Source organism: Carex rostrata, chromosome 8, assembly GCF_964058835.1.
Source record: "Carex rostrata chromosome 8, lpCarRost1.2, whole genome shotgun sequence".
NCBI lineage: Eukaryota > Viridiplantae > Streptophyta > Magnoliopsida > Poales > Cyperaceae > Carex > Carex rostrata.
The window spans coordinates 4,640,140-4,652,658 of record NC_135925.1 but is presented as its reverse complement, the minus strand read 5'-3'; positions in this window follow the sequence as shown (position 1 = coordinate 4,652,658).

The following is a 12,519-nucleotide window of genomic DNA, read 5'->3' as shown; positions in this document are numbered from 1 at the left end:
AAAGATATGCACATAGAAAGCGCCAAAGGAAAACTTTACTGAACATTTATTGGCCTGAGAGCCATTAATTTGAGCACTAATTGATCAATGATCAATGCAGTACAAAACAAAATTGATATACAACATTGTAATAAAATTTACATCTTGCTAATTACCATCGTGACATCAATTAAAGCATGCTAGCTACTCTTGAATTAAAAAAAAATGTTTCAATTTGTATAAGAATTAACTATATATTAAGAGCTCTACCACCAGTAGGGGTGCACAAAAACCTCGTAGTTCATGATTCGATTGAGTTTGATTCGTAAAAAAGTTTGATTCAAAACGAATCAAACTAGTTCGGTTTTAGTTCATGATTCGATTGAGTTTGATTCATAAAAAAGTTCGATTCAAAACAAATCAAACTAGTTCGGTTTTAAAACAAATCAAACTCAGTTTGGTTCAAAATTGATTCAAATCAAACTCAAATTGAGTCTGACTCGATTCAAAACTATGTTTCAATTTTAAATCAGTTTGATTCGAAACTGATTCAAAACGTACCGAATCAAACTCAAACTCTCATTTTCAGTTCGAAACTCTACTTCAATTTCAAACTAGTTTAATCCGAAATTAATTCGAACTCGAACTCAAACTAGATTAAGTTTGATTCATTTTGATTTGTTTGCAGCTCTATCCATCAGCACCGAGAAGATTCTAGTTCCTTAATGAAAATTAAAATTATGGCACCAGGCCACCAGGTACTTCAAAGAAACAAAAAAAAGTAATAGTATTATTTTGCTTATCAGTTGTATTATTGCTGATATACATCAGAACTTCAGGCCATGATTTTTTCTCAAAAGAAGATATTTCGGTGTCAGAAACCGCAGCGATAAGACAAAGATCTCCTCTACTGCATCAAAAGATAGAATTAAAAGATAAATAGTACATGAGGCATGCATGCATGCATGTACATAGAAGGAATATTTAACATGATATAATTAATGTTAAGTTTTTGTAGAATTATATATTGTGCAACAAATCTTGTTGTTTATTTTTATACACTTGTTCCATATTTTAAAAATATTTATTTGTGTCCAAAATATTTTGAATGCACACTTTTAGGCCCTGTTCGGCTGCACAGTGGGAATGGGAATAGGAACGGGAATAGAAAAAGTTTGAACTGAAATTTACTGTTCACGTGGGAAAAAAAAAATTCAGTCTGAGTGAATTTTTTTTTCCCACGTGAACAGTATTTTCGGGATTACATCTGAACAGGCCCTTAATGTAGAAAATGTCTTGCTTTAAAAATTATTTATTTTTTAATAGATATTTGTTCCGAAGCTCAGCCTAAAAGAAAATTCTAATGACATTATTTTTGGTACTTCACAATGACCGTAACTCTTTTTATTAACAACTAATTCCAAATTAAAAGGGGTACTGATGAAACTTGTATGTCTCACAAAAAATCCCTACAAAGATGCAACTAATTTGAAATATATGTATTTTTTAGATGATTTTTTTTATATATATTAATCACAAAGGTTGTTGTGTTAGTCTCCGGCAAATGTATTTTTTGATTGAATTGATAGCATTGCGTAGGTATCTGTTATTATTATACTTAGGGGTGCAAACGGATTGGATACGGATCGGGTAGTGGTAAAATCATATTTGTATCTGTTTTTATTTTTCGGATACAGATCGGATATTAACCGGATACGGATACGGATATCCGATTTTTATAATAGTGAATAACATAATTTTTTTCATAATTCATATTAAATTATATAATATATATCTAATATTAGGATACGGATAATTAAAATTCAAAATCATATCCGTATCCGTATCTGCACGGATATTCGGATATCGAATATCTGTATTAAATTTTCGGATACGGTCAGATAATATCCAACCCGTTTGCACCCCTAATTGTACTGCTAAGTAGAACTTTTGAATTTAAATTAATTTTTCTTCGTAGTACGTACGTAATTTATATTTAACATATGCAAAAGTTTGATATAAAGCGAGTGTTATTCTTTCATCGCTGCGCTGGTGGTAACGTGGTGTACGAACATATAATTTTTTTCAGTGTTCTAAATAGTGCGCTATAGCTGTGCATAGCTTTTTCGAAACTTAAACGCTACACTATGGAATAAAAGTACGTTATTTCAGCTATGACCGCTATAGTAGTAATAGTGGTCCGCTATTTGCACTACACATTACGCGCTATAGCGCACGCCATGCTATATAGGCTTTTATATAAAAGCCTAAACTGAAAATTAATTTTAAAGATCAATTTTTTCAAAGTCCAGATTGATTTTGTTTTTAAATAAAATAAGATAGATAGTTTATTCCATGATGCCTATATTTTTTTTAATAGAACAAAATATATAGTTTATGCCATGATGCTTAGTTAGATTATTTTGAATGAAAAAAAATAGATATTTTATGATATTATTAGAGATATTTTGAATAGCAATTTGGACTTTGTACTGATTTAATATGAATATTTTAATTCCTTAATCAATTTTGTGTTACTTATTGCCCCATGAGACTTTAGATAATGTTGATAATTAGTAGAAATATAAAATATAATTTTTTAAACAAAAACTGCTATGTAGAATAGCTTTCGTTATAGCTACGCTATTCGTAAAAGTTTTTTTTTTAGACTTTCCACTATGACGCGATAATCGCTATTTAAAACCTTGATTTTTAATTAAAATAATACAAATGTTGAATCAATTCGATATTTAAAAAAAAACGTAAATTTGGTTAAGCTTTTTTAAGAATATATATGGCATTTAGGCCTTAGTTCAGCACAAAAACGTATAATAATTAGGCCGTGTAACTAGATAAAAATCTAAAATTAGTCTGACCTAATTTAACGAGTTAGTTCTAGAGGCGGAATAAACTTAATTAAGCCAAGTTTCTAGGTGGTCTAACTTATGTAGTTATGTGATTCCGATTTTCTATTTATATATTTTTGTTACTATACCTTCTCTTGAGTAAGCAGACTATACTTTTATAAATTAATTTCAGATATATTATTAATTTTGAAAATATAAACTATCTTTGTTGTTATGGTTAATATTTTTTATTCTTTTAGTTTCACTATTATTAGCTATGATCAGTATAATTAAGCAATAATTTCATTCTCTTAATATATTTTTTGGGAATATAAATTATTCTTTTGCTAACACCATGCATGTTATGTCCAAATACTTGTTTTTATTTCATTCTTCATTGGATTGATTTCAGTAAAATAAGTTAGGTCTTAATGAAAGACCTATTACATACAGTTTTTGAAAAGGAAATGTTGCTCAGTACCTTTGAGCCAGAAAATAAAATCAATTCATTTCACAAATATTTCTGTAAAAGCTATAATGATGAGAAACCCAGTAGGTAACTAGCTGTGGCCAGATCCAATCCTTCCCTCCTTAGGCTGGTCTCCTCTTTGCAATATTTTCCATTGTTCTTGAGCTTTAATTCATTCACCAGTGCCAGAAGCTCCTTCTTCTGATCATTGAACACTATTGCACACCTTTCCCAACACACCACAAATTGTGGGATCAGTATATTATCTCCCTTATTTATGTGTCGACGGTTGTTGATTTGCGGAGTACTCCACATAGTTTATATTCTGTACCTGTATTGATCATAAGGCTTGTAGTACCCCTCGGTATACTACTGTCAAGGTTACCAGGCAGTCTTGGAATAGGTGTGTTGCGCGGTCTCCGATAATTCTGTTTTGCAAAGTAGCCAATGCTCAGCATGCAATAGCCATCCTCTTTTCTTTAGGTTTTCGATTGTTAGGATTTTACAGGACCCTTTGTGAAGACAAAAAAATAATGTAGCTAGAAATTAGATTTCTTGCAATATGGTATATTTCAATGTTTGATTTTGATTATTCTCGTATCTAAGCATAGTGTTTGCTAATTTACAAGAATGGAACAGTATGCTGTCAGTATACCGTCGCAGATACTACCGTTGTTAATAGAAAAAGAAAACACCTTTATATATCGGTATACTCTTGCGGATAATCATTTTTTACCCTCGCGAATACTATTTCATTCTTATAGTTATATATATATATATATATAAACAGCTATTTCTTATTTCAATTTGATTGTCAATTTAATTTTAAATTATATGCTGATATCCTTAAGTTTTTAATTAAAATGTCATTTATTTTTTGTTCATATTATGTAATGTTATCTTTAATTAGGTTTATCCTATTTTAAATTTATTTTTAATCAGGACTTAAGAAATAATCTAAACCACAAATTTCAATCAAACTTACAACGTAACTTTAATTCTAAACCAAACATAAATAACTTAGATTGGCTTAAATTAAAATATAATTTATATCTTAATTAGCTCCATCGACCGTAACAACACTAATTATTAAGTCCGGACAACCAAGTAAAAACAATTGGGAAGAGATGGGGCAAGTCGTACCAAGGTACAGATGCCTCTACAGAAGAAAATGGTACATGTCAACAGTTTCCCTTTCCTCTATGCATTGTACCATTGTCTTTCGTCCCATGGATCCGTGAAATGATAAGTCGTCAAACAAATCTTGACTCCTATTCAACTATTCTACAATCATTCTTCGTTGAATTAGAGCGTTCTCAGCTGGGAACAGCTCACAAAAAAATAAAGGAAAGAGAAAGAAGGAGAGGAGAAAGGCAGCAAGTTAATTTTCTCTACATCTTAATTAAATCAAGATGATAAAATCATTAAAATTTTGCTAAATTTTGACTTGAAACTCACCTCCTCTTTGTTTTTTTTCCCTACCATTACCTTCAAAATTTACTGTTTTGAAGCAAATATCTGGCTTTATTAGATAGGGTCAGACCTTTGTTTCTCTCTGCTTCCCTTTTTTTTTTCCTCACTAATTTTTTTCTAGAGCACACCCTTAGTTCCTCATTGGGTTGTTCGATAACAAGGGATTAAGAGTTTAAGGAGCACTAAGGAACTGTTATTCGATTGTCTTAATCCGTGAGTGACAACTAAGAAAGCTAAAGGAAGGGGTAGACGTGCCTTAAGGTCCGGATAGAGAATTAAGATCCGGACAAAAGGAGGCTAAAGGATGTGATCTTAATCTGCGCTAAGGAACCGGTGTTCGGCAAAATTAAGTGACTAAGAAAGATAAATGAAGTAAATTAAGTCTTAAGGAAGCTTAATCTCTTATTGCCGAATAGCCCCCATGTGATTGGATAATAAGCTCATAAGCTCATGATTTGACCTGAGAAAAGATTATTATAATTAGATTTGTTACGTTACGACACGGTATATATGCATCACGTTATGTGATCCATAATAACATGATAAACCAATATATTAATTTTTTTTATCAGGAATAAATTTGTCAACAATGTTTTTTTATTTTAATTTTTTTTATAATTTTATTTGAGTTAAGTTAAAATATGAAAAAACTTTAAATATAATCATTAGCGTGACGTAATTATTTTTCACTATTTGGATCATTATCTTTTTCTATTTTAGACATGTCACATCATCTAAAAATTTGTTAATCACATCACATCATATTATGTAATCAAATCATGATATGTTAATTATTCACATCATATCACATCACATCAAATTGCACATCAAAATAATGTGAATATCTTTTAACCATTAACTAAAATTATATATATCTTTCATTCAAATATAAGTTAACGGTTACTTTGTACCTTTATAATTCTTGTGCTCCGAAAATCTTATATAGCGGCAATAAGATTCTCCTTAATACTATATCTCTTTTTCTCTTTCTTATATTAAGCACGACTTGATTTAAAGATTGAAATTTTGGATTGAATATCAGCTCTCTAATCAAACCTGTCATATTTTGATTATATGCATCTTTTTTTATGTATTTTTATGTGTAGATGGCTAGCTTTATTTAGATACATACTCGCCACAAGTTTATTTAGTCTGCCTTCTTTGATCATGATTTCTTTTCAATTTTTAATTGTCATTTAAAAAAAAAATTGGATTGATTGATAATTGTTTGGTCATGTCATTATTTTTTTTTATATAATATAAAAAATAATATTTATTGTTTAATGATCTCATTCAAGTAAACATCATTCAAGTACACAAATGCATATAAATCCTAGATGAGGATAGTCCTTATAACAATAACAAGAGCCATAATATAACAACGTACGTAAGGTGTCATAAATGACAACAAATAATACAATTTTTTATTAACTTTTTTTTCTCTTGTTTTCCCATTAAACAACATAACAAAAAAGAATCTATGATGTACCCGTAAAAAGAAAACAAATAGATATGTTATTAAAGAATGAGCTTTACATTTGTACGAGAATATATTGATTTTTTTATTGTTAAATAATTATTTGTTTTGTTAATCTATTTTTTACAAAGACATCATTTTGTATAAAAGTATTTTTGTACTCTTACAATATATCCCCTTGCAATGTACAGACATGATCCTTGTATTTATATAAACAAATTGGTATCTCATATAAATAATTAAGCTGTTTCCGCTGTTCGGCGAGATTCAATTCAATTACAAAATTGTGAACTTTTAGTAGTGCTCAAATGCAGATATTTGCATGTAGAAGAATTCCAGAGCATATATATAAACCCTCCAAGCCCACAACGGCACAACCCCACCCCCCTCAGGACTAAAGTAAAACAGCAAATAATTTTCTGACAGATCTCTTCCCAGTTGGAGAAAGAGAGAGAGGTATAAACAGTTTACTTTTTCATTTCTACATGTGTTAAAGCCCACAGCAAACCTAGAAAAGCATAAGAGAGATGGTTAGTACTGCCCCCCAAAAATAAATAAGAACCGACACCTCACAGCTTTTTACCTTCACACACAAATCCTTGCAATAATTAGCGCTTCAATTTCAGATTTTTCAGGTGTCTCTGTTCATGTACAGGAAACTCATTGAATGCAACTGGTCCATTGTATCTATAATTCTGTATTGTTATTCATTAAGGTACCCAAAACAATACGAACTCCCATTCAAAAAAAAAAAAACAATAAGAAACATCTGCTCTAGTTCTGATCACACTACCATAAATAGTATCGGTCTATGTGGCAATGCGTGTGTCAAGATATTGACAAAGCTATTTTAATTTCAGACAGCGCAAGATCAATAGAGACAAAATGAAAAATATATAGCTTGTGCGCTGCATGAAAACAAACTAGCTCTGTCAATATTTTTACCCGCTTGCATTTAAGCTGTGTTCTTCTACAATTGTACATCCAATTGGAGTGACCCAATACACAGTTCAGGCTGTAACACATGCAATTGTACCAGATTACTCTAATCAGAGCATTATTATTGCTAGTTGAGTAGGCAATTTCGACAAATAAATGTGACCAATGTATGGGCTATTTTAATTTGATCCAGACCTCTTAACTACTGTATGAACGTACTACTGTAGTGTTGTGAGACCTGGTTGCTTGCAGCACCTATTTGTACTATAATGATTTAATGCAAACCTCAAATTGCATGCATGATGAATGAATACTAAATATGACGAATTTTGATTTCTACAATGCAATGGGAACTAACTAATTAGGTATAACAACATACATAGGTGTTTTATAATAGTTACAACCCCCCCTAGCCTGGCAAGGATATGTATAGGTGGAAAATTTCATATATGATGCCCTTAATTCAGCTTCCTGAAGTCTTGGTGCGTTGGCATCTCATTATAAAGTTTAATTTCTCTCTTTTGAACTGCCAGAATTAACTTTTTGCTGGTGGTTTTTCAGATATTGTTTGCATTTGTGTTTTATGTATAGATGGCAGGTTTGATCCTTCCTGTCTGGTGGTGAAATGTTTTTCTTGTATTTGGATGGTAAACCTCTCACTTATTCCTTTTAGAATAAGTATATAATAATTATTTCAAATACCGAGAGGAAAATCATTTGGTTATATATTAGACACGTTGTTATTAGTTCCGTCACGGGTAAGACATGCCACGTCAAGTTTGTCAGTCACGTGACGTGACTCGCATATATATTACATGACGTATCCATTCACGAATTTAAAATAAATCCACAGACGTTTTTTTATTGAGCCCAACAAATATGAAAATTTTAAAACCCACAAAAACTTCTCCATCACATATTTATGTAACAATACTAGTCATATCATATAGAGGGTATTATAGTCACTTCTCACACCAATTTTGTTGGAACTTGAGTTGGAAAAATCCAAAATTCCCTCTTCAATAAATTTGTTTAAAATCTCCATTTGTGATATTTGAAAATTAGAGGGTTAAATTGAATATATAATTCTTTAATGGTGAGTTAGTTTTCTAATGACCATTTATTATTTTGTTAATGACTTTTACTGTTACACCTCATGGCAATACGCTTCTTCCTCATCATTTCATAATTATCATTAATTAATATTAAATCTCTTGATTGAATCTTTATAACTATATATATAGGTCTCCTTCTGTTTGATATAGGAGGATACTGAGAAAGGGAAGGTAGCATAATTGGCTAGGAAAATGTCCTATAGTTGTTATACTCAAAGATCGAGAGTTCGATTCCCCTCACGAACCTTGGTAGCTACTACCAAGTTTTTTTTAAGTTTTCAAAAAAAAGATATAGGAGGATACTCATTCCTTTCTTATGTTGATACAAACTCTCAATATTAATACAAATACGGATACCTCTTTCTATCTCAGATGATCGTTTGAATCAGAGAAATAAATAGAAGAAATAAAAACCTTATCTTTGACTACTCCCACAGAAAGTCCCTTAATTTGATTAATTCTTCAATTTTATTTTATTCCAATTTTATCAAATTCTGATTTATGCTGGATATTACGAAGTTATCGTCAATTGCTTCTATGGCGTGTCTAAGGAGCAACAACTCCGGATTATCTTGGTTGCAGTTCCATCTTACACGATGAAACGGAATACGCTTAAGAAAAGTGGTTCTGACGATCCAGATAACTCTATTTCAATTTGATTTATTTTAATTAATTTCTAACTATCCTAATATTTTGAAAATTAATACCAACAAATTTTACGTACCATTAATTATTACTATCGAAAACATTGCATTTACTTCGTCATATCAACCGCTTGTGTATAACGTACTGCCTTATCAGTACATCATGGTACTGCTTAATTAATTTATTCTGCTTGTTGGTAACAGTCCCATAATATATATATATATATATATATATGAGGAGAGATTGGATGACACCGTTTTTTGGTGACATCGGATGACAATGTTAATTTTCGAAGTTTCAAAGTCCAAATAGTCGATCCAAACCATTCAATATGATGGATATATTAAAATCTACTTGCAGATCAAATTTTACATTTTTTTGAAGTTTTTTACTATTTATTAAGTATTTAACAAAATCGCTATATTCGGACCATTGAATTTTTGTACCCATCTGAATAAACCCAAAAAACATTCAAAAAAATGTAAAATTTGATCTGCAAGCACATTTTAACATATCCATCAAGTTGAACGGTTTAGATCGACTGTTTGGACTTTGAAAATGGACGGTGTTATCCGATCCCTCCTCTATATATATATATTTTTCTGTAGGTCGCTCTCTACGAAATATGTATATATATTGTTACTAAGTACTAACTAACTATATATATATATACGTATCTTATCTAACTCTATAAAGAGACACGTACGTACCCAGATATAAGTATCAGCATTACCAGCTATTAGCTAATTATTATGTAAAACCTTTGCTTAGACATAGAAGCTCTCACATTGTATACTTTTGCACATTTTCTAGCTTGTTAGTAGTATAACCTTTATATATATTATTATTAATGGTACTGTTTTTGGTCATCAAATAAGATATTAGAATTTGAGTAAAGTTTAATTGTTATGCAATTAAATCTGGGGAAGGTAAATCAAAGTATTTTCACCCTTATATATATATATATAAATCCAATTTTTTTTATATAAAAAATTTGGTATCTCTTATATGTATTTTTAGGCCACGCAATCAATTGTTAAAAGGGAACAAAATACCTACAAAACTTTCTTTTGGTATATAGGCTTGAAGTCTTCAGTACGTGTCTAGTGATAAACTCTATCCTAAATTTAATTTATACTTGGATTTTGTTTTAATTTTGGATACGTAGTAATTTTCTTTTATTAAAAAAAAACATATTTTCGTTAGATTTACGTATTATAGTTAAGTGCAAAGAAAATTGTTTCATTAATGTATAACTTTGGAGATCAAAGATTCAAATAACTTTTTCATTTATAAAGACACTCAATTTGATACTATTATTCATAATTATTTTTTCCATTTAAAAATTAAAGTCTATCATTATTATTAAACATTAAGGACGTTGTTTTTAGCATGTATATATATGATGGAGTCCATTTCCTCTCATACAGCGCACCAATCATATACAATGCCAAACTCTTGGAAAGGATATCAAGTCCCAATCAGCAAACCTTTTGCATGTGAGGTAACAAAATATTTCTGTTTAGGTCGGACCGTCCGATCAGAGTCCGGACCAATTCCGTCATAAATATTCTAGTTGGACGGTACATGATATATATTACAAGAATGGAACAGTATCCGCAAGGGTATACCGACATAAAGGATCTTTTTCTATTAACGATAGTAGTATCCATAACGGTATATCAACAACATCTCTCGCGGATACTGTCTCATTCTTGATTTGTAGTCGACCAATTCCGTCCGACTAGAATATTTGGGACAGTATCCGTTGATACTATCGTCCAGACCAATTCCGTCTTGATTTGTGTTTTCGATATAATATATTTCAAAACAAGAAAAAATGAAAATAATAATAATGAATACAACTAATTTGTATTATGAAAAATTAATAAAATGCAAAATTTTATTGTATCATGTATCACCTTCATACAAATATATATCTATATGTATAATTTTATTTTTAAAAATTATCTTATACGATAAAAGGTAAGATAACGAAAAAAAAATATCATTATCCGTACTTGATAAGTTAATGAAAAAAAATTCTTATATTTATCTGTGTTTTTGAATATGACACGGATCGCATAAATAAATAAAAGGGTGTCATTTGACACCCTTAAGAGGGAGGTCATTTAAGAATAATATAAGAGCAAAAATATTTAGACGGCTTGTTCTCTGAATTGGTAAAAGCGTTGAGTTTATGATAGGGGCCCCAATGAGAGCCGTCTGTATATGGACTAAGCATTTATTTTTCTTCTTCTTTTTCTTACCTAGGAAACACTACTGATAGTATTTACTGAAATTTTGCATCAATTCAGAGCATTTAATTTCCCACCTAGGCTAGAAATTGATACCTTTGCGTGAAGAGAAAGTGCTAGTACAGGTTGAAGCTCTGTCCTGATCATGCCTTGAAAGATGGGATGCAGTAATTACACATGTCGGCTAATATTATAAGTACTCTGTTGTTCTTTTGATTGCATGATTAATTGTTAGTCTTCATTTCTGGATTTTTTTCGCTGGCCACAACTGCTCAAACTCTGGGTACCATGCATGCATGCATGGATCGAATTCCTATCAACTTATAAGGTAATATTACATTATTCCTAAAAAAAGCTAATATATGTTATTTCTACTTAGATCTGAACCGTTTGATCGGAATCCACACAGGTTCTGTGTATTTCACTTCGGGATCAAGTGGTCCGGATATAAACATAAATATATATTTAGTTATCTCAAGATATGAATTAACTGACATGCATGAGATTACTATTTGCATGGACTGAAAATTTAAGTCCATGCAGAATTTTTTTTTTTTTTTGGGTATGAGATCGATTTATTTACCCATACAAACATTATTAGTTACCCATGCTATTAATGCAAAATTTTAGTAGTTATCGACAAAGTTATTTCGACTTCACACAGTGCACAATCAATACTGAAAAATAAAAAAATATATGTGTGTTTAGTGCGATGTGTGAAATCAAAATAGCTTTTGTCAATATCTTTTTATACATGCATAAAACTATCTTGCTATATATCTATCCAGGGACGGATCTACACTATGTCCAGGGGTTGCTAAGCTACTTCTTATGATTTTGAAATTTTTAATCACTTATGTTGAAATTTAATTGATTTTTTATTTCTTTGAAGTTTTTATATAGTTCAACATATCTCTCATAAAATATTAGATGTGTACTTGTAGTCTGGTGATTAAGACTCTATTTTTGTACTTGAAAGATCTTGAGGTTCAAATCTCACTAACAACAAATTAATAATTATACATTTTAAGTTTCAGTCTCCTAACTAAATTTTCTAATTCCGCCCCTGTATCCATCCACGACACGAAGTATGTGATGTTGCAAATTAACTGTAAATGGTATATTGAGAAGATTGCGCTTTTATGTATAATTAAAATATATATTTATAAAACAACCATGCCCTGCGCTGTGATTATATATATACTTCTACAATTTAATTAGTTCTTACACCATATATATCAATAGTGTCATGATCATAAGATAAGTACGCTACAAAACACACCTCAAAAATTGTCTTTTTTGCTCGAAATAGACAACA